At 40.0% G+C, this 26,542-nt stretch overlaps 1 pseudogene; it reads right to left on the reverse strand.

Moving 5' to 3' along the window:
* Positions 1–13,743: 13,743 nt before the first annotated feature.
* Positions 13,744–13,923, reverse strand: LOC129772336 (U4 spliceosomal RNA; annotated as a pseudogene).
* Between the last annotated feature and the right edge of the window lie 12,619 nt (positions 13,924–26,542).

The following is a 26,542-nucleotide window of genomic DNA, read 5'->3' on the forward strand; positions in this document are numbered from 1 at the left end:
GATCTGTCCATGCGACAAAAGATCCATGGAATCCCAGATCATCTACGCTCCGATTACATTCCGGAGATATTTTCGGCAGAATATGGGAAAGTTAGATCTGATATATGTTCTTTACTGACGGTTCATGCATAAACGGGTCCACTGGCTTCGGCATCTTCAATGAAAATTCAAGTGCCTCTTTCAAACTCAAAGATCCTTGTTCCGTGTATGTCGCAGAAATGGGTGCGATATACTATGCTCTAGGGATCATTGAAACTCTGCCCATCGACCATTATTTTATTTTTTCAGACAGTCTCAGCTCAATAGAGGCAATCCGCTCAATGAAAGTTGATAAACGCTCATCTTATTTCCTAACAAGAATAAGACATCTATTGAGTGTTTTGGTCGAAAAATTATTCAAGATTACCTTAGCATGGGTTCCCTCTCATTGCTCGATTCCGGGGAATAAGAAAGCGGACTCGCTAGCTAAGGTGGGCGCTTCAGAAGGCACACTTTTTGAAAGGCAAATTGCCTATAATGAATTTTTTCACATTCCTCGTCAGGACACACTCGTTAGTTGGCAGCGCATGTGGAGTGAAGATGAGTTCGGTCGTTCGTTACACACGATTATCCCTAAGGTCTCGACGAGTGCATGGTTCAAGGGATTGAATGTAGGTCGTGATTTCATTCGCGTGATATCTCGGCTTATGTCCAATCACTACAACCTAAACGCGCATCTCTATCGCATTGGGCTCGCAGCAAACAATCTTTGTGATTGTGGCGATGGCTACCACGACATCGAGCATGTTGTCTGGTCGTGTATCCGGTTCCATGCTGCTCGCTCTCAGCTCTCTAGAGCACTGAGAGCAAAAGGCAGACAATCGGATATCCCCGTCCGGGATATCTTAGGTAGCCGTGATCCTGATCTTCTGCTTCATCTATACCTGTTCCTCAGGAACGCCGATGTCAACGTTTAATGATTTTTCCTTCGTTGTGTCCCTGTTTCGTATCCCTCCTATTCGATCTATAAACTTTTACTTAGTCGCGGCAATACATACACACACTCTTTACAGATACACGGGCCAAAGGTTGTGCAGTCCACTGATGATTCAACAAAAGCCAAAGGTTGTACCGCTCATAACAACTCTACACGAGCTGATGATTGCGCCGGCTAGTGACCATTCTATCCTGGATTCCTCGAGAAGACGCACCACGCTAGATATGGGGTACAGACTAGGGGGGCGTTGCTGATTAATGGTCAGCTGCATCCCAATAGGAAGTATCCCGTGTCGGGCACAGGTACAGATCATTGAAGACAGCAACATCACAATTACGAAAACACTTGTAATACTAACCTCGAGCCAACCGCGAGTAATCGGTTACATATTACTAACATAGTTATAAGGCAAACATTGTCGAAATATTGAACTCCCGGCCCCGTCAGGTTGACGCCATATGAGCCTTAATAAAAATATATATTTTGGATAAAAAAAAAAAAAAAAAATTATAAATGAAAAAAAGACTCTAACGAAAACAAAAATGAAAATATCTCTAATATTTGTTTTATTCAACAGGTAACAGGACATTCTCTGAAAAAATAATGAGCTACCAAATTGGTCGGTACATGTACGGGACCCAGCACTTATGAATCTATCCGCCCGTATTCAAAACGGTAGCGCGTATTTTTTACCAACTGGACAGCAATTTAACGAAATTAATATTGATTTTCCTTATTTTATTTATCCATTCTACGACAAAAATATATCACTTTTTTAAATTTTCTACATGACTTCTTTTTATATTAAAAAATAAAAAACAATAAAAAAACATATTTAAGATATTGCAGATTAAAGTTTTTTTTGTAAATAAAAAAAAGAGTACTAGTGCGTATTTTTTGCGTTTTAACATCAATACTCTAGAACTCTTTCTAAGACACTATATAATTTTTGAGATACAAATTATCAAAGTTTTTTCTTACTAAAATTGATACGCCCTTTTCAAAAGTTACACTTCAGTCAAAAAATTCTCAATTGCTGTGCTGTGTTTCCTCAAACCCAAACGGAATACAAACTTTCATTCGAATAAAAAATACTCATATTTTGCCATTTGTCGATTTCATTTGAAATTGCTCACCCATTTTTTGCGCACGATGTTTTGCGCAATAGTTTGTTTCCAATTATGACTTCATTCATCGTGATAGATGCGTAGAAATATATCCAACAGTTTGTTACAAACGTTTCTGCGATCTATCAAGAAATGATCGAGTTATAAGCGTTCGAAATCTTCCATAATTTCATTACATGTACATTTTTTTCGATTTTCATTCCACATCCTATACAATGTTGAAAAAAATCTTGAGGCAAGATTCCAGACCAAATGTCCTGAATTAGCTAATATGATAGGCGTTGCATTCCACCAGGAAAGTGGCAAACTTCAAATGCTACTTCACCCGTCATCCCGCTAGATATAGTACCTTCAGATTACCACTTGTTCAGACCTCTGCGAGTTTTTCTCAAGTGATTCTATGGGAAACCAAACAAGTTCTGGAAGTATGAAGTATTCAGGTTGGGTGAAATATGCAAAAGATTTGTGGAACAAACGAATATAATCGAATAAATGCAAATGAAATCGACTCGGACAACAACAAATTATGAATCCCAATAAAACTTCTTTTTTTCGACCATTCGCCGACTAATTTTCAACATCTGTATATTCGTCAAAGTACTGCTCTGCAAGTGCATGTCCCATTGAAGCAGAAGTAGATGGGTCTGGGTCTAGAGGCACGGACGGGAGCTTGGCGTAGGACTGTGATTGTTTGTAGTTATGTTCTGTTATGTCCTGCTTATTTATACGGAAGCGAATGGAGAACGGACAATTGAATTTAGGGAAGTGAAGCGGCCAAAATAGTAACATAATTGCTTCTAAGGAAGACAAAGAAATTTAGATCGCAACTTCTTAAACTATCATGAGCTGACATGTGTGAATATACTCTTTCGAACCTCTAAATCAGCAGCCTGTTAAATTCTTTAATTGCATTTTTTACATTAACAAACAACATCCCCGATATCATGATATCCTGAACCACATTGATTCTGCCATCTGATAAATGCCTATTATCGGCAAATGAAGAATAATTCATAATTCACATCGACTCACACTGTGAGCTAACGCCGAAAGGTAAGGTTGCTCGACCCGCAACGCCGACTCGCCGTCGGAAGCGGTGGTGTCTCGCACGCAAACCTCGGATCCACTGATTGCCGGTTAGTTTGAAACATAGGATACAACCCGTTAGCAATGTCCGACCGAGCCTTAGCGAGCGTCGGATGGCAAACGTCTGCCCGGGGCGTTACGTTTACCCGGGGCGATACGTTTGCCCGGTTGATTTTTGTTTTCAAATAGAATACCGCGCCACAATATTTCTATTTTTTTTTTCCTACTACACTTTTTCTGAGTGGTAGTTTCTGTTGCAGTCGTTTTCTGCAGCGTTTCATTCCGGAAACCCAACGAAACATATATCGCAATAATGATTCTGCGTGAGATGCGTTTGAAATCCCTTAATGAATCGTTCAGAAGGATTAAGTGGCCATTTGAACTTTATTGTTATGTTCAGGCGCAAAACATTAAAAAAACAAAAATTCCAGTGTTTCATAACTATAGAACCAGATGGAAAAATTCTCACTCCTTTACGAAATTAACGTCAATTTCACATGAATTGCAATAAGTTTCGAATTTGTAGGTCATCTTTAGTTCTCAATCAGTTCAAACAACCCATTCGAGGTTGTTTTGACCAAGCTGCGCCATGTTGTAGTATGTATCTCATTCTACGCAGAGGATACTGATCGTTTAAGCTCTTCAAATCACTCATACTGCTTGTAAGCTGCATCTACTATTCGTACAATCACTCGTCATAAGTTCTTGATAGGGTTTTGATCTGGTAAACAAGCTGACCAGTCTAGAATCTTAAGCCCCTGTTCAATGAACCATGCCTTGACCTTCCGGATGTTACGAATTGATTCCAAATTACTTAATTATCACGGTGTTTTGGACCCAAGAACAGAAGTAAACGATTCTGAAGTAGTTCGTTGCACTTCTGTACGTTGGTGTTGATGGTAAGCTACCTAAACCAGGTCTTTATTCATCCGACTTCTCACATATCTCTGGAAACTCGTAAAAAATTAGTGGTTCTATAGTTGTGAAACGCAGTGTAGCATAACAAACAAATCTTAGGGAATTTCCGATTCGTTTGGTGTGTAAATCGTCTGAATCCGTTCGCGGCAAAAACAGTTATTCACGTTAACTTTATTTAAAAACGTACATGTTTTCTGATTTGGCACCCTTAATGAAAGACCTAGTTCTACGTCAAAATCAATCGATTGAAAGTATCATATCTCACATTACACACTCTCCCACGTAAGATCATGAAACAACAAACACTACATAATCCTATGTTCAATCACTGTTGAATAACTAACCAGATGAACCCGCTCTGAGCCATAAATCATATTATTATTGTGTCAAATGTAGCAGATCACACGTCCAAAATTATGGCCCACATCTGCCACCGTGTAGACGTGCGATACTATAATTTGGATGTCCCACTTCTGATCGGAGGTAAGCCCTAGTGCCGGTTGGTTATTTTCGTACAATCATTCCGATTCTTAGCCAAACCGCCCGCTTCAAATCTCGACATCCGCACAAAAATCACAGGCACCCGAAACAAAAATCAGCATCGAAAAAGTTGACTGCTGTTGATCTCCTATATATAGGTCAAGTTCAAACGTCTTGAATTTAAATCCTCACTGGCCCGACTGTGGTCGCGCTCATGTACGCATGTACGGTAATGATTCGTGCATAATACGGACGTGTTTGATTTAGCGTAAGTCGCTGAGAAACTGTGCGGTAGACCTATTACAACAACTACCCATTCACGCTCCCCGGGGTCTTTAATGGTCAAATGACTGCGGATGTGAAAGATTCGCTGCAGAAATCGCTCCGAAATTTCCTCGCTGAAAGGCAGGGGTCGAGTCGAGATATGAGATGATCATTTACTTGCTATTAGCTGTGACGTTTCTGTGTGTATTATTTTGACTCAAGGAATGCACAGACGAAATATTTTGTTTTCGAATTATGAAACTTGTGTGTTTTTGATATACAATGATCAATCATTCGCGTGGATTCATTATTTCTTGAAGACTTAACGACGCCGAAAAGTATTTATTTGCCTTTTCATTATATCATTGAAGAATGACAATATGTGAATGTAATTCTATTTCCTTGTTGTTTACTTTTTATTGTTGAAACGAACTTATGGTGCCATCTGTTGGATCTTTAGTTATTATGTAGTGACATATCGTATCGCATTTATTTCTTTTTTATATTGTCAATTTCTATACGCACATTATGAATTTTTGGAACTGTCATTTCGAAAATTTTTAGACACGATCTTGTTTGTCCCGATTCCGTTCCTGCACTAAGCGTCATACGCGACATTCCGCTCCAATGCGATTATGAGAATTTTTCGATGGTAGAATTCTCAATTGCCCTCCTCTCATGTTACAATTCAGCTCCGGGGTCGGACAAGATTAAATTCAACTTGTTGAAGACTCTTCCCGTTTTGGCGAAACAGCGTTTGCTGAACTTCTTCAACAAGTTTCTGGAGCTGAATATAGTCCCACATGACTGGAGACAAGTGAGAGTGATAGCCATACGAAAACCCAACAAGCCGGCTTGCGATCACAATTCGTATAGGCCGATTGCAGTGTTATCCTGTATTCGTAAATTGTTAGAGAAAATGATTCTGAATAATTTCCTGTACAATTAACTGTCAGAAAAGCACATGTTTTTCAATCATGGCAGCTTGAAATTTTCTCGGTACAGTTTTATGGGCCTACCGCAAGGCTCCGGCCTAAGCCCCTCTTGTATAGTTTTTACGTCAATGATATGGATGATTGTCTAACTAGAGATTGCACGTTGAGACAACTTGCAGACAATGGAGTTATTTTCATCACGGGTACTAATCCCGCCGTTCTGCAAAAAAATCTTTGCAAGATACCCTGAACAACCTGTTCATGTGGGCTCTCAAGCTGGGTATCGAAGTCCCTACGGAGAGAACCGAAATGGTCGTTTTTTCTAGGAAGCACGAACCCGCCCAATTCCAGCTCCACCTATCCGGGAAAACGATCAGGCACTCTATGTTTTCAAATACCTTGGAGTATATTTTGTCTCTAAATGTACCTGGGGAATACATATATCGTTGCTTGCGTATAGCAATGGGGTGTTTGCATTCGACACATACGATGAGTCTTGAAGTCTTGGCAGGAGTATCTCCGCTTACTCGATTCACAGAATTATCTTACAGATTTCTCATCCGTTGCAAGATCATGAATCCTTTGGCGATTGATAACTTCGAAAATCTACTCCAACTGACTCCTCAGTCAAGTTTTATGTCTTTATACCACGAGTACCTTACCCATGAAGTGCACCATTCACCGGGCATCTCCAACCAAGTTTGCTTCCCATACTTTTGCAATTCCTCTGTCATTTTTGATCTGCCCATGCGACAAAAAATCCATTGAACCCCAGATCATCTACGCTCCAATGTTATTCCGTCGCTATTTTCGGAAATGTATGGGAAAGTTAGATCTGATAAAATGTTCTTTACTGACGGTTCATTCATAAACGGGTCCACTGGCTTCAGCATCTTCAATGATAATTCCAGTGCCTTCTTCAAACTCAAAGATCCTTGTTCAGTGTATGTCGCTGAAATGGGTGCGATATACTATGCTCTAGGGATCATTGGAACACTGCCCATCGACCATTATTTAATTTTTTCAGACAGTCTCAGCTCAATAGAGGCAATCCGCTCAATGAAAGTTGATAAACGCTCATCTTTTTTCCTAACAAGAATCAGACAATTATTGAGTGTTTTGGTCGAAACATTATTCAAGATTACCTTAGCATGGGTTCCCTCTCATTGCTCGATTCCGTGGAATGAGAAAGCGGACTCGCTAGCTAAGGTGGGCGCTTTAGAAGGCAAACTTTTTGAAAGGCAAATTGCTTATAATGAATTTTTCCACATTCCTCGTCAGTATACGCTCGTAAGTTGGCAGCGCATGTGGAGTGGTGATGAGTTCGGTCGTTCGTTACACACGATTATCCCTAAGGTCTCGACGAGTGCATGGTTCAAGGGATTGAATGTAGGTCGTGATTTCATTCGCGTGATATCTCGGCTTATGTCCAATCACTACAACCTAAACGCGCATCTCTATCGCATTGGGCTCGCAGCAAACAATCTTTGTGATTGTGGCGATGGCTACCACGACATCGAGCATGTTGTCTGGCCGTGTATCCGTTTCCATGCTGCTCGCTCTCAGCTCTCTAGAGCACTGAGAGCACAAGGTAGACAATCGGTATCCCCGTCCGAGATATCTTAGGTAGCCGTGATCTTGATCTTTTACTTCATCTATACCTGTTCCTCAGAAACGCCGATGTCAACGTTTAATGATGTTTCCTCCTCCGTTGTATCCCTGTATCATATCCCTCCTATCCGATAAACTTTTACTTAATCGGGGCAAAACATACACATACTCTTTACAGATACACGGGCCAAAGGTTGTGCAGTCCACTGATCATTCAACAATAGCCATAGGTTGTACCGTTGATGACAACTCCACACGAGCTGATGATTGCCGGCTAGTGACCATTCTATCCTGGATTCCTCGAGTCGAGAAAGACGCACCACGCTAGATATGGGGTACAGACTAGGGGGGCGTTGCTGATTAATGGTCATCTGCATCCCAATAGGAAGTATCCAGTGTCGGGCACACGTACAGAGCATTGGAGACAGCAACATCCCAATTACGAGAACACTTGTAATACTAACCTCGAGCCAACCGCGACTAATCGATTACATATTACTAACATAGATAATTAGAAAAATTGTCAAAATATTGAACTCCCGGCCCCGTCAGGCTAACGCCATATAAGCCTTGATAAAAATATATATTTTGAAAAAAAAACTCGTTATTTTTCATCCAAAACATCTCAATGAAAGCATCCCACTGCAAAGATAGGATTTGTGATAAAGACTCCGGAGACAGTTCTGAAAGCTTTGTTGTAGAATGGACCCAGCCTGTTTTTCGACAATTTTCATGTCATATTAAGTGCAGTAATATTACTTTTACATTAAAAAAAGTGAATGTTACCTCGGGTTATTTTTTTCGATTTGACGGAAACAATATTGAATTGTGCAGTCACAATTAGAACGCAAATGAAAAATTATCTATACTTACAACAAGTTGAATAGTTCACTTGCATTGCTATTCAGATAACTCTCATTACCTGTAAAATTATTCGTCAAATTCAACACTTCAACAACCCGCTGAACATCAATCATTTCGCGCAAACAGCTCACCCCACGTAGCCCCCGGCGAACCGCATGGCAAGCCCTTGAGCTTTCTTAATTTGTTCCGAGACTGGACAGAAACATTCACCCCAATGACCCAGTCTTGCAGCGAATGTGAGTTGTCCCAAATCAAACTCTTGTCGTCCTCCATTTGATCCAAAACGACACTATTCAATGCCGGTAGTCTTATTATATATGAACTAAAATATAAACAAGTCGCTAAATGGGCAAACCAGAAGCAATACCAAGCGGAAGGAAACAAATAGTAATGGCGAAATACCGCGAAATGAATATCGGATGCCATAAAAAATAAAAACGTATTATCGTAGCCCAGCCCAGTCATTAATAATGTTTTATTAATGCATTTTAATGCAGTTCAACACACGTGCACATGTGACAAGTGCCTACATACTCTTAGTTTTCAGACAAATGGTGGGTGTACATTATTCGAATACACCGAGTTGGGTTGAAAATCACAATTGAAGGATGTAACTCATACAGTGCACACATCGATGTTCCGCCAGAGTACCCGGCTGTCACGTCGCCGTCATCGACGCCAACTGTTCGCCTCCCTTTGAGGAGTTGTGTCTATATGGTGACTACTAATAATGTTGTACGATCATTGTACGAGCGCCGAGGACATCGTGTCTAAAAACGGAATTAAACTCTACTGACCTCTAAAGTGTGGCCGGGGCCCTTCCGGGGGTGCTGCGATAATACCGAAGAAACGAGAACGGATTGTGGAGTGCGAGAGAAGGGAGGTGAGAAGAAAAAGGTCAAGTTCTCACCAGATTCATCTCAATGCTATCTTGGCCGTATCGGTGACTAGGACACAACAACAACAAAAGTGTTCGCGATCGAACTGATCCCAGCTAGGATCATAACAGGTGTCTTGATCTTGTAATTAGTCATAGGTTCGGGTTTGACAACTTGGAAGCTTTTGCCTATAACATTTCATGTTTTGAAAACAAAACATTCAATGATTGATCGCACTCAGATATTTTTTGGTCAAAAACTTTTTTTTGTTTTGTATTAAAGAATACTTTTGAACTAACATGAACTCTATGATTGGTATGTTATAACTCGCATTCTTTCATTTGATTACATTACGTAGAATTCATCATTCGAAAAACGCAGTAGCGAACAAAAATAAATACACGATTGTCAATTGCTCATGTAAATGTGCACTGCAAAAAAACCACATGTAATATATTTTTAAACAATTATTCATTATTCGTAAAGTGCACGTTGTGGTTGTGTTTCGAAATGCGATAAAAAACGACGGGGGAGTACGGTGTTAGTTAATAAAATATGGGGTCACAGCCGCATTGTTAACGTAGAAATACGAACTTATTGCTTTCAACTCGCCTCCAATTCTATGATTACTTTCGCAATTAACTCAGGAACGGATAAACTTGGGTCCATCGCCCAATAGGCTGCGCTTACATGCCACAATATAGCACGAAGAAATTCAAGGGAACATTATGGTGTGGATAAGATCATGGATCAGTACCTCTACGCCCAAATCCTAAGGGATGTTATATTGCCACACGCCGATCGGGAGATGCCCCTGAAATGGCAGTTCATGCAGGATAACGATCCGAAACACACCGTTAACACCGTCAAGAAGTGGTTCCAGGATATCAAACTCGACATCATTGGGTAGCCAGCGCAGTCACCGTATCTGAAGATAACCTATGGGGGATCGTGAAGAGGTCGGTGTAAACGGAGGAGTCGAAGAATAAGCATCAACATAGGATAGGATCCAAGCTTGTTGGTACGCCGTCCCGGTCACAACGTGCCAGAAGCTGGTGGAATCCATGCTGACCCGGATGCGTGAAGCGATTCGTAACCAAGGTTACGCGACCAAGTACTAATCCTAGAACCTTTCACGGTATGAATTTTCTTATTTTTATTTTTTTACTATGAATTTTAAGACCAGTCTTAATTTTTGTCGCGTCATTTAGTTGTTAAGTATGCTTCAAACGCATTTTTATTGAATGACTATTTAAAATTCAAAGCATGATTTATCGTTGATAACTCTAGACCAGTGGTTTTCAACCTTTTTGGCTTCATTCCCCCCTTTACAAAAATTAATCCCAATGCTTCCCCCTTATCAGTATTTTGTAAGAAAGTCTGTAGCATATCAGTAAAATGATGAAGGAATACAAACGGTTTCCAAGTTATATTCGCAACAAATTTGATTTTATACTTGTATCTGATTACACAAAAGGTATATAAAGTCTGTCAAGTCAGTTTGGCACCTGCGCCTGATTGATTTCCGCAAAAAAACTTGATTCGTTACTTGATATCAAAAAGCACCTCATCTCATCTTCGATATCCACTCTGTCACGGTTTTTCGTTTCCATCAATTTCCATAAATTCACATAAATACTACGCAAAAGACAACATCACTCGTAACGCTTATTTCGCATATCAGGATAAGAATCGATCATTTGTAGGTCAACGAGCTTGTTCTGAAATTACTCCGAAATTTTCGTCACTACCAGTCGGAAGGGATTTCAAACCATATCCAAACCTAGTTGTTTGATATAAGAAAAATGTGTTTCAAGTTTAGCTTGTTGTAAAAAGTCTTGACAAATGCTGTAAAATCTCTTTTTTTTATGGTTTTTTGTACTGTTTCGTCATCTGTTCCATCATCATTCACTGACGAAAGTCTTTCAAACATTGTGAAGTTGTTTAATTGAACATGACATTTCTGATTTGTAAATGTTTGCTGAGGATCGCAAATTTCGGTGCATCCAATAAAGTTTCAATTATTTTTTTCTAATTATGCCATCTTCAAATCGAAATTAATGTACAATATTCTCTTGCACAATTCCCCCATTTTAATGACAATATTCCCCACTAGGAAGGTATTCCCCACCGGTTGAAAATCACTGCTCTAGACTTTGACTCTGAAAACCATTGACGTAGAAAACATTTGGAAATTAACACATTTTGTTCTTCAAGCCCAAGCTTCCCAATCATGGCTTGTCCCTAAAATTTGGAGGTCTCTACATTACATCTTTACTACTCTTAAAGAATTAGATTAATACACATTCTCGTAATTATATGAAAAAAAAATGATGGGTCTGGGCCTAGGGGCGCGGACGGGATCTTAACATAGGACTGCAATTGTGTGTAGTAATTGCATTTGAATTGAGTTTTTTCATTGTTCAAAATCTGTATTCTTTCGTCAAATGGAAACCCTGCAGAAACCCCGTTTCATGTATTAACTTGTATCCTTTAAACGGGTAAGATGAAATAACGTAGTAGAATCCGGAACCACATTCTGTTCAGAAATGTATACAAAAATAACATTAACGAAATTTACTTAGAATAAACATAGCAGGTTTGTAATAACTTTATAGGCAGCTGATGTATATTGAGTATCCAATGGCCATGAGGGCTCTTCTGGGAGGTTCGTGTTGTTGCTGTAGTGAACTGATCTCATCGGGTGTTGAATTCTGCTTATGCATAGGAAAGGGTAAGGAGAATGGGCAAGTGCATTCGAAGAAGTGAACAGAGACCAGAGACCAGAGACACGATAAAGACGTGAATTAAGCCCGATTTGATTGAGTTTTGGGGAGAATAGAGTAAAACCATTTTCCAAGATCATTTTCCATGCTCAATCGAAAAACATACCCATTTTAATCGTCAAATTGTTCACTTTTCTACTATACTTTCTGTTCGTGTTTCAAGCAAAAAAAAAGGATAAATTCACTTTTTGTTTTCTAAATAATTGAAATATGCGGAATCAGGGTGGACATTCGTTTAGCCGCATCCTAAAATTTCAATAAAAGAAAATTTGTGCGGCAAATTTCGAGCCCAATTGCTAGCTAATATTTAGTATGTCCACCTACATTTCGGATCACTTTGAAAACTCGTTTTGGCATCGAGTCAGACAGCTTTTAAAGTGTTGCCATATTGATTACAGCCCAACACTCCTGAATTACTGCCTTGAGGCTGGAAATGTTGTCAAATTGTCATCCATTTGCATAGACCATCTCGGCCAAGATTCTCCATAGATTTTCTATGGGAATGCAATCGACTGCAAGCAGGTCATTCAAGAAGCGGAATGTCCTTCTCAGCAAACCATGTCTTCGATTGCTTGGAAACGTGGATCTATGCGATATCCTCGGTAGCGTTATTCTCAATATGGCCAATCAAAACGTCCTCCAGTAATTGAAGATACTTTTCGGAGTTCATTCGGGTGAAAATGAAACAAATAGGAAGTTTTTTTTATCCCATTTATTTATTTAAGGCTCATTAGCATTTTAGCTGTAACAGAGCCGAATTTTAATCGTGTACATGTCACATGGTTATCATATCTATAATTAGCACATTACACAGTTGCCATTCGCCAGTATTCCTTCTATACCATTACATATGGTACATTCACATAGTAGCCATTTAGGCGTAAGATTATTCTTTCTGTTCTTCCATTATCCAGTTGGACCACCGGACAGCGAAGACAGTTGATTGATCATTGTTGAGTTATTTATAGAACAGTAGCCCGATGTGTCTGGGGCAGAGCAGAGCAGTTGTATGGATGAATCGATCATATTTCGACCGTGGATCGATCTCCATCGCTGATGATTGTTGCGTAGACGTAGCTATTCTGTAACAACACAAAGATGGTCAATGAGGGCCCTGAGTTTTGAACTCACGATCGATCGCTTACTAAGCGAACGCGCAACCAATGTGGCTACGGAGACCCCCAAAAATAGGAAGTTTGCTGTGATAGAAACGGCCCCGCCCCCAAAGTTTCACTTCGATCTCACGACATTCCGTCGACTTAAATTGTACCGATAGCAACTATATCAGTCCGGGCCATCCAAATTGAACTTTTTTCGCCGGAAAATACGACATTTCTCCATTATAGTTTCCATTCCATGTATTGCCGGGCGAAAACGAGATGGTTCTGCTTTGGGTGGCGATCAGTTTCGGCTTCCCTTGAAGTTTCTTCCAAATTATGTTTGGCGACTCGTTCAAGATGCGCGCAATATGCCTCTTCGTTACTGGAACAACCAATTCTGCCTTAATGTATGAACAGGACATCGTTCCTTGGTTGCTTCGTGTCTTATTCGTCATTTAAGACGCAAAGTAACTTTGGTGTTCCCATCTGTTGGTCGTTATATCCCATATTTCAGGCACTATTTAAAGAAATTCCGTACCACTTTCTCAGATCGACCAATTTTTGTTACGATCGAGCGATTAGAAAACTTTTGTTCACTGAATATCTTTATTATTTTCCGCCCCTCTTTCGTCGATAGAATACCTTTCGCGATTCCTTTAAATTCTACGTAGATCACTAATCTGACCAACTTCATACGTTGCACATCTGATATTTACCTTGTAAATTAAACATTCCCAAGTATTTATTCAAAAACTATGGATGGGTTGTACCTATGATATAACCGCAAGGTTGACGTAGGACTGCCGTTGGCTTAGTAATTATTTGTGTTTTTTTTAATTAGCAATAATCGCACTTCGAATGTTCCTCATTGGGTACGATATCGCCGCTGCGCAAAGCTATTGATTAAACTAGTGAATGAATGAAACAATTTACGAATTCAATTGCAAACAAATCCCAATTTAGGTCAATTCATGCATTATGGTAGTGGTTATCGCAGCAAATAGTTATCAACATTTTGCCTAATCATCAAACGGTATGCGTAGAAGTTCAGTGAGCTGGCGACATGAAGGGGCATGCAGTCTTGAATAACAGAGCCAAAGCATTGCATTTGTACCCGCTTTTGTAGACCGTGTAAGCAAAACACATTCCGGATTGCAAAAATGCATGGGGGTATGAAAAGCACTGCCGAGATCTGGTATGCCGATTTTCCCAACTTATTGGTTTCGGAATCTGTGTTGGACAAACGAGTACAAAAGTACCCGCTGCTTGCATCTATTTTTCCATGTTGATTTCCCCAGGCTCCATGGTTTTAAAGTCTGTGTTAGGGAAACATTCCGATTTGCAAAAATGCAAACGAATACAAAAGTACCCGCTGCTTGTATCTATTTTGCAATGCCAATTTCCCCAGGCTCCATGGTTTTGAAGTCTGTGTTAGGGAAACATTCCGATTTGCTAAAGCGCGAACGAGTACGAAAGTATCCGCTGCTTGCATCTACTTTGCAATGGCAGTTTCAACAGGCTCCATGGTTTTGAAGTCTGTGTTAGGGAAACATTCCGATTTGCAAAAGCGCAAACGAATACAAAAGTACCCACTGCTTGTATTTATTTTGCAATACCGATTTTTCCTGGCTTCATGGTTTTAAAGACTGTGTTGGGGAAACATCAATTCATTCCTGCGATGGTACCTCAATCGCTGTTCAACTATAACTGAGTAGATTTCCGAGTGGCGCTCGCTTATATACCGATTGGTGATTTCAATAGCCTGTTTTGAAAGAATTTTAAAGCTATTGAAACAAGTTTTTGGATCAAAAAGTAACAAGTATATAACGCGTAGACATTTTATCTTTCGAATGAAGTGTTTATCATAACATTTCGTTCAGTTGTTTAGGAGCTATTAACGCTTAAAATCTCGGTCTCCGGCGTAACGCTTTCGTTTTCGAAACTTTGATTTTACAACCCGGTATAGAAATGAAAGACGTAGTCCTACGTCAAAAAGACAGATAAAGGCTTGGTGATTATGCGAAAACCTGATTTTTATGCCCTGCGGCTAAACGTATGTCTCGGGAAAAAAACGACGTCTTAATGAATCATTGCATTTTTTCGTAGAGTGACCCCTAGGGTGCCAATGAATGTAAGGGAAAAAATCGACCCTAAAATTACAAAAAGTTACCCTATATAAAATGTTCACCACCTCGAAAAAACACCCTATGCCGAATTTCAGCTCAATCGGACTCAAGGGAGAGTGGCGCAAAGCGGTCAAAGTTTGAGTTTTTTGAAAATCGAAAAATCACCCAAGGGGGAATAAAGGAAATCGGAGTTTTCGAAAAAAAAAATTATACCAAATGTCTTAAAATTGTATGAAGCGTCGAGATCTAGTGTCATCTCGAAAAAAAATTTTTGTCGAAAATCGGCATTCTGGGATTTACTTTTTTTTCGGAGTACAAAACGAAAAGTATGGTTTTGGGCGCCAATAAAAATAGTTTTCTCGATTTTTCATTCGGAAAATGCTACGAAATGTTGATTTGCACGATAATATCGAGCTGATATTTTGAATAGGGTGTTTTTTCGAGGTGATGAACATTTTTTATGGGGTAACTTTCTGAAATTCGAGATGACCATTTTCATTGGCACCCTAGTGACTCCCCTATATAGAAATCAAAGATATAGTTCTATGCCAAACGTACTTTTTATTGTTCACCACTGTGAATGCACGCACAAATGAAGGTCCTCTATGGGAACAACCAATATAAACAATCTCAGTAAGTATCAATGGAACATTTTTATTGAGCCCGGAGGCTAGAAAGTGAAACTGGTATCTTAAACACCTTTCAGTACGTTAAGCTACTTACTGGCGGAGATCGTACAACAATCTCGACAGACGAAAACAGACGTCGAACCGTGAAATTGATCGATTTATCGTAGTGTTTTCAACTTGCGGGGGCTTCCCTCCATTAACAAGCAGACAATTTGTCAGCGGCGTGAATTATTGATACAAAATAGTACATCACAGGACCACAATTGCGATTGTATTGCATGCGGAACTTATTCAGTCAGCACAGTTATAGATTAAAAATAATGATACACATCGTCATGTTATGCATGTAACATATAGCATCCTTGACAATCGTCCAAAAATATTACCCGGCTCATCCGACGGATGACATTGCACCTCAAAGTGCCACCATGTGCTTTGTATCATGTGCGTTTCGCGTAGAATATTTCTCTGATACACGGTGCCGTCTCCTGTTAGATGCACAAAACTGCATATTTGTGGGTATGGCGTCAGCGATTTCAAGAACACGGGACGGGTGATCGGATGCCGCCTAATGCGGAAGCTGAACATTGGGTTTGGAAGTGATTACTCTCGGCTAGCGTGACAACGCCACAGGACTTTTTACAATGATTTATTCAACTGCAAAAAACATATTTAGCTTTATAGAAGTGGGAACATATTTGAAAGGTTACTAGCTCAATATCTAGGTTTTTTTTCTTATTTCCCAACCAATCATTAAGTAATTTAAAAAGTATCCAGGAGTTTTTGTTCAATTTTTGAATGAATTTTTTCTCTATTTGAAAATCAATTTCAATAAAGTATTCTGTCATTTTAAATGTATTCGAGGTTATTTGTCACTATTTTGTGTCGATGTTCATATATCAGGCATCACTAATCCAATTGTGCCTGAAAAATGACAATTTGGGTTCTTTTTTTATGAAAAAAAAAATTTGGTAAAGTTTGGTCGAAAGTTATCTGATTTCAAAATGAGCGGAATTTCTGAATAAAAACGCTATGTGATGCTTTTATTACTGAAGAAGAGGGAAATGGGCAGCACAAACATGCAAGAAATTTATCAGTCAAAACCTCAAATTGACCAAGTGGTCGTATATAAGTATACTAGCTGACCCGGCAAACGTTGTTCTGCCATAAAATTTTTTGTAGTGAATATGTTGATTGTTAAATAAAAAAATAACTGATGTATTGCAAATGTGTTTAAATATTTTAACGATCTACACATACGTGAAACGTTCGTGACTCTTGTGTTTGACATACCGAGGAATAGAGCGATTATTACCGACAAAAATATAAAAAAACACAAACCATTCCTTTTGTTAATTCAATGTATTTCTTTAACGAATCTGACATGTTTGTTTCTTAAACACAAAATAGATCCAAATTTCCTTTATAATTTATGTTTCAAAAGCGTGTTTATTTCACTCTAAAACTCATAACAATTTACGCTTCACAGAAATGGAACACGATGATAAATGACGTCTATATCGCATTGCGTTTCAAGGTTGCCACATTTGCACATTCCGTTGGAGTCAAACGGATGACAGAATGCGATGTTACAATCGATTCGGGTAATTTTGGCCCGATTGGATTTCAGAATACGGGTGAGAAGTTGATCAATAGACGCATCTGGAATTTTTGAGGAAATTACACTATCGATTTGCTCAGGGCGTATTTTGTCGACTATCCAAATTAAAAATGTGCATATGAGGCAATCTTCGCTTTTGCCATTCAACTGAATACATCCAGCAAGGTGTGGGATCGAATACGTGAAGTGTTGTAATGAAGCTCATTCTTCATTTCATTTTTTTTTGTTCGAATACACGTGCTGTAATATCATGAGAATGAACGCGTTTAGGCCTGGCAATATCAAAGGCTGTGTCAGCGTTGCTCATGATAGCGTCACGCAAGTAAGTATATTTTTCCTCAAACTGCTTCTGATTGTCTAGAATCACAGTCGTTCGCTCTCTACCTCTCTATCGTTCTCAAGTAATTCTACATTGAGATGGTAAACGTTAGGAACATTAGGAACGTTAGTACCATTGAAGAAAAAGATGGAGAGATACACGTGTTCTCCAGTCGGTGTTTTATTAGGATTGAAGACAATAACGTGATGATCACCTTGCAGTCCGAGTATGTATGATATGAAGAATTTCAATAATTCATTATGTTTATTCAAAAAGTCTTCCAGTTCGCCGGCAACACGCATGGCTTTTGCCGAATTGAGATTATTGGCGGATGTATTGATGGAAGTTCGATGAAGCGAACTTCTGTCTCCTGGCTCCATCTGTCATTTAACAATGTAAATAAATTTGTTCTTTTCGAAAAACGAAAGACGGAGGGAAATAAATTAGTTAAAATTATGATTTGTCTTCGGATGGTGGTGGGGCACATTCGGACACTGTTTAATACCACATAAAATTTGTGTCTGATTGTTGTTTACTATCAAACATCAATTTAGTCAGGTTCTCAGACCTAATGATGGCTCGAAACTACAAAAAAAAACGATAGAACCAGCATCAACGAAGACGAGATGGAAAGAGCTATCGAACTAGTTCCGAATAGAACGTTTTCATGATACTAGCTCACGGGTGGTCCAACTGCCATAAAATTATTTGTAGTGAATATGTTGATTGTTAAATAAAAAAATAACTGATGTATTGCAAATGTGTTTAAATATTTTAACGATCTACACAAACAACACAGTGCCCTTTTTCATACACGTTTCGAAACTTTTGAGCTCGAAGTTATGAGTATTTCCCTAATTCCTTTGTGAACGATTTAGAAATTCAAGTACACCACCTCAGTTAGTTACGAATATTAAATGAAAAAACGTGCATACAACGGGGAAATAAAGGGAAATAAATTAGTTAAAATTATGATTTGTCTTCGGATGGTGGTGGGGCACATTCGGACACTGTTTAATACCACATAAAATTTGTGTCTGATTGTTGTTTACTATCAAACATCAATTTAGTCAGGTTCTCAGACCTAATGATGGCTCGAAACTACAAAAAAAAACGATAGAACCTGCATCAACGAAGACGAGATGGAAAGAGCTATCGAACTAGTTCCGAATAGAACGTTTTCATGATACTAGCTCACGGGTGGTCCAACTGGGTCCATTGTCCAATTAAATATTGCCATGGAAATGCACAATTCATGTATCTTTTGCACCTTATGCACCTTTTCAGTTATGGGCCCTTTCAAGCAAAAGCTCTCAGTTTCCCAGAACAATTGACTACTTAACCATCCTGGAAAAACTATTTCTATACACGACGTTTCAGGTATAGTTGCATCGGCTTATAATGCTTCTTTCAATCTGAGTAATATCCTAGCTGGATTCAGAATAACAGGTTGCTATCCATTCTCAAGAAAGGGTTTTTCGGACAAGGATTTTGAATGCCCAAATGATTTCACCTACTGGAGCGGAGGTAGCAACTGACTCATCGGGTAATACAACAATGCTGCAAAACATTGCGTCTACAGCACAGATAGATTTTACTTTGACAACTTTGTCCCCGGAAAATGTTGAACCTTTTCCAAAAACTTCACCGCGGAAAACCATCACTCGAAAACGGAAGAAAGCAAAATCACGAATTTTTACTGACTCTCATAGCAAGCAGTTTCCTTTCGGACAAATATTGATAAACAGAAAAATTCAGAATATGCTGGAAATAAGAGGAAACGGAAGTAATTGTTGATAAACATAAGATTTTAATTTTTTTTTTCGTTGTCTGAAAAGACAAAAAGGCAATTTTCAAAAATTCGAATAAACCATTCGTAATCGCATCAACGCACACCTCTAACACGCTCATATGATACGTTGATGTCCAAATGACAACCAGGATGAATTCAGGATTTTTTTTAAGTTTACGAAAAATATTAAAAATCAAGAAAAAAAACATTCACACAGTTCAGCTTGAAGCGATCGGACGCTTTGTGCTATTGTGCTCGCGTTTCGGTAACAGCTATTGTTATTGGCTGGTGTTTTTTCCTCAACCAAGTGTGCTTCTTCCATCGCGTGTTAATTGTGGGAACAGTGAAGTGCGCTCAACAATTCCCACCAGCTGGAGTGAATAGCTTCTCACAGCAGATACTGGTGAAGGTCTATAGAGAGACACTTTTGATCGCCGAATCATCGCCATTTCCACCGCCGACGTAGGTGCGCTCGCTCACCAATACACCTACAGCAGTGTAACAATAGACGCCAACACGTGATCAACTGGACGGTGCAGAACGAGTCGAATATTATCTGCGCGGGGTGCGCATTTAGGTGAATACGCATAAAAATACATTTAGAGAAACTATATATAAATATTATATTTTATTTTATTTTTTTCTTGAAATGGTATAATTTTTTATTTTATTATTGTGAAATATTAAAAAAAAATAGAATTTAAGTGCCATTTATAATGGCAGAAGGTGGGGGGTCTCCGAATATGGAGATCTCAGACAATGAAACCAATGAATCCCCCCCATCAGGTAAAAAAGGGAAAACACTTAAACGTGTTCCTAAATCGCAAGATGTTTCTTCTGGGGACGAATCAGCTCATGCTAATAAGCCCCCTCATAAAAAAATCGCAAATCTCTCCTCTCCACCTCTTGACGCTCCCACCCTACCTTCGACTTCGGGTTCCCTTTCTGTTATCCCCGCTACCACTCAATCCTTACCTTCGCCTACTCCCCATGTTGTCTCCCTTCCCACTCAATCCTTGTCCTCGTCTTCCCCCTCTGTTACGTCCTCCCGCCGTGTCAAGGTCTATCCAGAAGATGCATCTGGAACTGGCCCATGGTTTGTTTTCTTTCGGCCCAAACCAAATGGAAAAGCTTTGAAAGTCATGCAGATCGCGAAAGATCTGGCAAGGTATACCTCCGTGTCGGAAATTTCGAAGGTTAGACCAAACAAATTGCGAGTTGTCGTGACTGATCGAAAGGACGCAAACAAGATTGTTGTCGACCAGCATTTTACAATTGAGTATCGGGTTTACATTCCCTCTCACGTAGTTGAAATTGAGGGTGTGATAACCGAAACGGGTCTGACGTGCGATTACATTACGAGTGAAGGTACTGGCCGTTTTAAGAAACTGCCCTCGATGACTGTTAAGATCTTGGGTTGCCGCCAGCTCGGAACAGTCTCCCATGAAGGGGGTGAAACCAAATTTACGCCGTCCGACTCGTTTCGAGTCACCTTCGCTGGTTCAGCTCTCCCGGACTACGTGATGGTAGAGAAATTGAGGTTAGCCGTGCGACTTTTTATTCCGAAGCCAATGATTTGTCAAAAGTGCAAGTCAGTTGGTCATACGGCTGCTTATTGTGCCAATAAAGAACGCTGTGCCACTTGCGGAGAGCAACATGTGGGCGAAGCCTGCAGTGCGACGGTAAAAAAGTGTCCATATTGCGGGGGAACCCCACACGTGCTCTCAGCTTGTGAAGCATACAAGAGTCGCTGGGAGAAACAGAAGCGCTCTTTGAGGGAACGCTCTAAACGCACTTTCGCGGAAATTTTGAAGGGCGCTTCTCCACTGGCTCAACAACAACAACCAATCAACACACATAATGTTTACGCCACGTTGCCAGTTGACGAAATGGAAGCGGATACAGCTAACGGGGGCACGCCGACTATTTCTCAAGGGAATCCCCGGCGCAAAAATGTGACCACTCCCAACGTTCAAGGACAAGTCCCTCCGGTGATACCCCCAGTTAGTTTGCCTAAAAAAACGAGTGCAGCGGACAAGCAAAATCAGGTTCCTCCTGGCTTCCGTGGGAATGGTTCACCTTCGAACGACCCAGCATTCGAGGGAACATCAAAAACCCCAAATGTCCCTGTTTTTCCGTCAAGTTCAACTTCCCAATCGGGATTCATAAAGTTGTCCGACCTTGTGGATCAAATTTTCACGTGTTTTAATGTTTCCGACTCCATCAGAACCATTGTCACCGCAATGCTTCCAGTATTAAGGACAATTTTGCAGCAATTGATGCAAACATGGCCCCTCCTTGTAATGATTATCTCTCTTGATGTCTAATTTAAATAGAGAGGTCGGAGATATCACTGTTTTACAGTGGAATTGTCGTAGTCTTATCCCTAAATTGGATACATTCAAATTTTTAATTCATAAGTTCAATTGTGATGTTTTTGCTCTGTCCGAAACTTGGCTTTCTTCGCAAGATGATCTCTCTTTCCACGATTTTAATATTATACGCTTGGACCGATATGACAGATACGGAGGGGTGCTATTGGGGATCAATAAGTGCCACTCATTTTTCCGAATTGATCTTCCACCTATTGGTGGGATCGAAGCTGTTGCTTGTCATGCAAACATCAGAGGCAACGACCTCTGTATTGTCAGCTTGTATTGGCCTCCGAGAGCTGCGGTTAGCCGCAAGCAACTTACTGACACGTGCTCACTCTTTCCTGAGCCACGGTTGATCTTGGGAGACTTCAATTCTCACGGCACCGCCTGGGGGGAACAGTACGATGACAACCGTTCATCGTTGATATATGACCTTTGTAACAGCTTCAATATGACCATTTTGAATACTGGGGAAACAACACGTGTACCTAAACCACCTGCTAAGCCAAGTGCTCTTGACCTCTCACTTTGCTCGAACTCACTATCGTTAGATTGCAAGTGGAATGTAATCCAGGATCCCAACGGCAGTGACCACTTTCCAATCAAAATTTCCATCACCATTGGTTCGAATTCTTCTGAATCTATAAACATGGCATATGACCTCACAAGACACATTGACTGGAAAAAATATGCGGACGCAATTGCTCTAGCCATCAATTCCAGAGATGGTTTACCTCCATTGGAGGAGTATAACTTCCTTTCTCGTTTGATCTATGACAGCGCAGTTCGCGCTCAAACGAAACCCATCCCAGGTTCCACCATTTGCCGAAGGCCTCCCAATCTATGGTGGGATAGCCAATGTTCCAAGCTTTATATAGAAAAATCGAATGCATTCAAAGCTTTTCGGAAACGTGGAACTCCTGAAAATTTTCAAACGTATTTAGCCCTTGAGAATCAGTTCAAAAATTTGATCAAAGGGAAAAAACGTGCTTATTGGCGAAATTTCGTGGGAGGTTTGTCACGAGAAATGTCAATGAAAAAATTATGGAAAGTGGCTCGAAACATGAGAAATCGCTCTTCAACGAATGAAAGCGAAGAATATTCACATCGATGGATTTTTAATTTTGCACGGAAGGTTTGTCCCGATTCCGCTCCCGTGCAGAAAATTGTTCGAGATATACCACAAGATAGGTGCGATCTTGATTCCGAGTTTTCGATGGTAGAATTCTCTCTTGCTCTCCTTTCATGTAAAAATTCTGCTCCGGGATCGGATAGAATTAAGTTCAACTTGCTGAAAAACCTCCCTGATGTGGCGAAACATCGCTTGTTGAATTTATTCAATCGGTTTCTGGAACATAATATTGTTCCAGATGATTGGAGACAAGTACGAGTTATAGCTATTCAAAAACCCGGAAAACCCGCGTCCGACAATTCGTACCGCCCAATAGCAATGCTGTCTTGTATACGGAAATTGTTGGAGAAAATGATCTTGTTTCGCCTTGATCGATGGGTTGAAACGAATGGTCTACTCTCAGATACACAATATGGGTTCCGCAGGGGCAAGGGGACGAATGATTGTCTTGCGTTGCTTTCTTCAGAAATTCAAATGGCTTACGCCGAAAAAAAACAAATGGCTTCAGAATTCTTGGACATAAAGGGGGCCTTTGATTCTGTTTCAATAGAGGTTTTGTCAGACAAATTACACTCTCGGGGACTGCCGCCTCTATTGAATAATATGTTATATAACTTGCTTTGTGAGAAACATTTGAACTTTTCTCATGGAGATTCGACAGTAAGCCGGGTCTCCTACATGGGACTCCCCCAGGGCTCATGTTTAAGCCCCCTTTTGTACAACTTCTATGTAAGCGACATTGACAATTGTCTTACACAAAATTGCAGCCTAAGACAACTTGCAGATGATGGAGTGGTGTCTGTCGTAGGATCAAACGAATCCGACCTGCAAGAACCCTTACAAGATACTTTGAACAATTTTTCAACCTGGGCCATTGGGCTAGGGATCGAATTCTCCACGGAGAAAACAGAGATGGTGGTTTTTTCTAGGAAGCATAGACCAGCAAAACCAAAGCTTCAACTTTTGGGTAAACCGATCACTCATGCTATGTCATTCAAGTATCTTGGGGTCTGGTTCGACTCCAAATGTACTTGGGGGGCCCATATTAGGTATCTGAGTAAAAAATGCCAACAAAGAATAAACTTTCTCCGTACAATTACCGGCACATGGTGGGGAGCCCACCCCGAAGATCTTATAATGTTGTATCGAACAACTATTCTCTCAGTGATGGAGTATGGCAGTTTCTGTTTTCAATCAGCTGCCAAAACACACCTCATTAAACTCGAGCGAATTCAGTATCTTTGTCTCCGTATTGCGTTGGGATGTATGCCCTCAACGCATACCATGAGTCTCGAGGTTTTGAACCCATTGGTGATCGGAAATTTTGAGCAACTGATCGAGCTAAATTTTCACTCTGGATTCATGAGTTCATATCATGAATTCATCTCCATGCAGGTTGTTCCTTCTTCGTATATTCTCAACCGTGTTTGTTTTCCTGACTACATCAATTCCTCTGTACATTTTGATCTGTTCATGAAGGAGAAAATCCATGGAATTCCAGATTATCTTCTATCGGGGATCGTTCCTACGATCTTTAATGCAAAGTATGGGCGTATCAATTGCGATAATATGTACTTTACTGATGGGTCCTCTATGAATGAGTCCACTGGATTTGGAGTGTTCAACGTATTTTTTAGCACCTCACACAGTCTTCAGTATCCTTGCTCAGTGTATATTGCTGAATTGGCAGCAATACACTGGGCGCTGGACAGCGTCGCCTCACGACCTGTTGAACACTATTACATTGTAACGGATAGTCTGAGCTCTGTCGAAGCTATCCGTTCAGTGAGGCCGGAAAAGCACTCGCCGTACTTCCTTGAGAGAATACGAGAAATTTTGAGTGCTTTAACCAGACGCTGTTATGTCATTACCTTTGTCTGGGTCCCTTCACATTGCTCAATTCCGGGTAATGAGAGGGCTGACTCATTAGCAAAGGTAGGTGCAATTGAAGGCGAAATTTATCAGCGTCAAATCGCCTTCAATGAATTTTATTCTTTAGTCCGTAAAAATACCATCGCTAATTGGCAACGCAAATGGAACGAAGATGAATTGGGCCGGTGGTTCCACTCAATTATCCCTAAGGTTAGCTTCAAACCATGGTTCAAAAGTCTGGACTTGAGTCGAGACTTTATTCGCACCTTCTCCCGACTCATGTCCAACCACTGTTCGTTAGACGCGCTACTCTTTCGTATTAATCTTGCCGACAGCAATCTTTGTGTTTGTGGCCACGGTTACCACGACATCGAGCACGTTGTTTGGTCGTGCGAGTTGTATCTTGTCGCCAGATCGAATTTAGAAAACTCCCTCAGTGCTAGAGGAAAACAGCCCAATGTGCCGGTGAGAGATGTGTTTACATGTCCCAAATCTATATTTTCCTTAAAGCTATCGATGTTCGTGTGTGATTATCCTTATATCCTTATATCCTTTGCGTGCAATTGGTCCCCTTGCTACAAACAGTACAATAAGTTGAAATGTAAATACACAATAGATATACGAATAGATTTAAGAATTGAGAGTGTGAGATTATCATTATTGTAACAATTTCCTTATATCCCATCCTTTTCCTGAACAAATATGTCACCCTACTAAACTCGAGTAGACCGCGAGTAATCGGTTTTCTACCTTACTTACCTTAGATTTAGAAAATGTTTATGTATAGTAATAAAAATATAATTAAGAATTCGGCTCCTTTAAACTTATGTAACTGAGCCTGTAAAAATAAACGAATTTAATAAAAAAAAAAAGAAAAAAAAGTGTCCGAATGTACCCCCCTCTCCCCTATATTATTTATACCAAAATATTAAAATCACGATTAAAAATAGGAGATGAGGGTGAACCTTTGAGGTTATATGTACTTTAATGCCAAATTTAGGAAAAAATATAAATAAACATTTTTTAGAATTTTTGCTGCATAGGGTCAATCGCCGAATCGATTTTAAACATACGGTAATCGGACCCTAGTGGTATCATATATAGTATACCTCCTATTCTCATGCCTACCAAGTTTTTAGTGCATAATTTCATGAAAATTGGTCCAGTCGTTTCGGAGGAGTTCGACCACGAACATCGTGATACGAGATTTTTATATATAAAGAGATAAGTCTGATTCGAAACAATATCCTGCACTGCAATTTAACCACATTGTATCCCGCATTTATTGCAGCTGAATATTTCAAAGTTCAACAGAGTCCATTCACTAGCCATATGCATGGTCAATGCAATTGACTAATTGTTCGATTCTATGAAACTTTTAATCGGTCGACGGTGGATTCCATTTCATAGGAACGGCCAGATAAACCCCTGATCGAGGCGAAACTAGTTTGACATAGATTCTTGCCCCCTGCGTGAGATTGCATACACACTTTCGGTTTCAACTTGGTGCGCCGAGGCAGTGAAAAATGGTTGAGCAAAAAATGTCAATAACCGGATCTGAAACACGTTCTATACCATACTCGGGACACGCACAAAATCCTCTATCACAGTTCGTTTCTCGAGCATGCATCTTAGGGTGAATGTGTCTATT

This window comes from Toxorhynchites rutilus, chromosome 2, assembly GCF_029784135.1.
Source record: "Toxorhynchites rutilus septentrionalis strain SRP chromosome 2, ASM2978413v1, whole genome shotgun sequence".
Taxonomy (NCBI): Eukaryota; Metazoa; Arthropoda; class Insecta; order Diptera; family Culicidae; genus Toxorhynchites; species Toxorhynchites rutilus.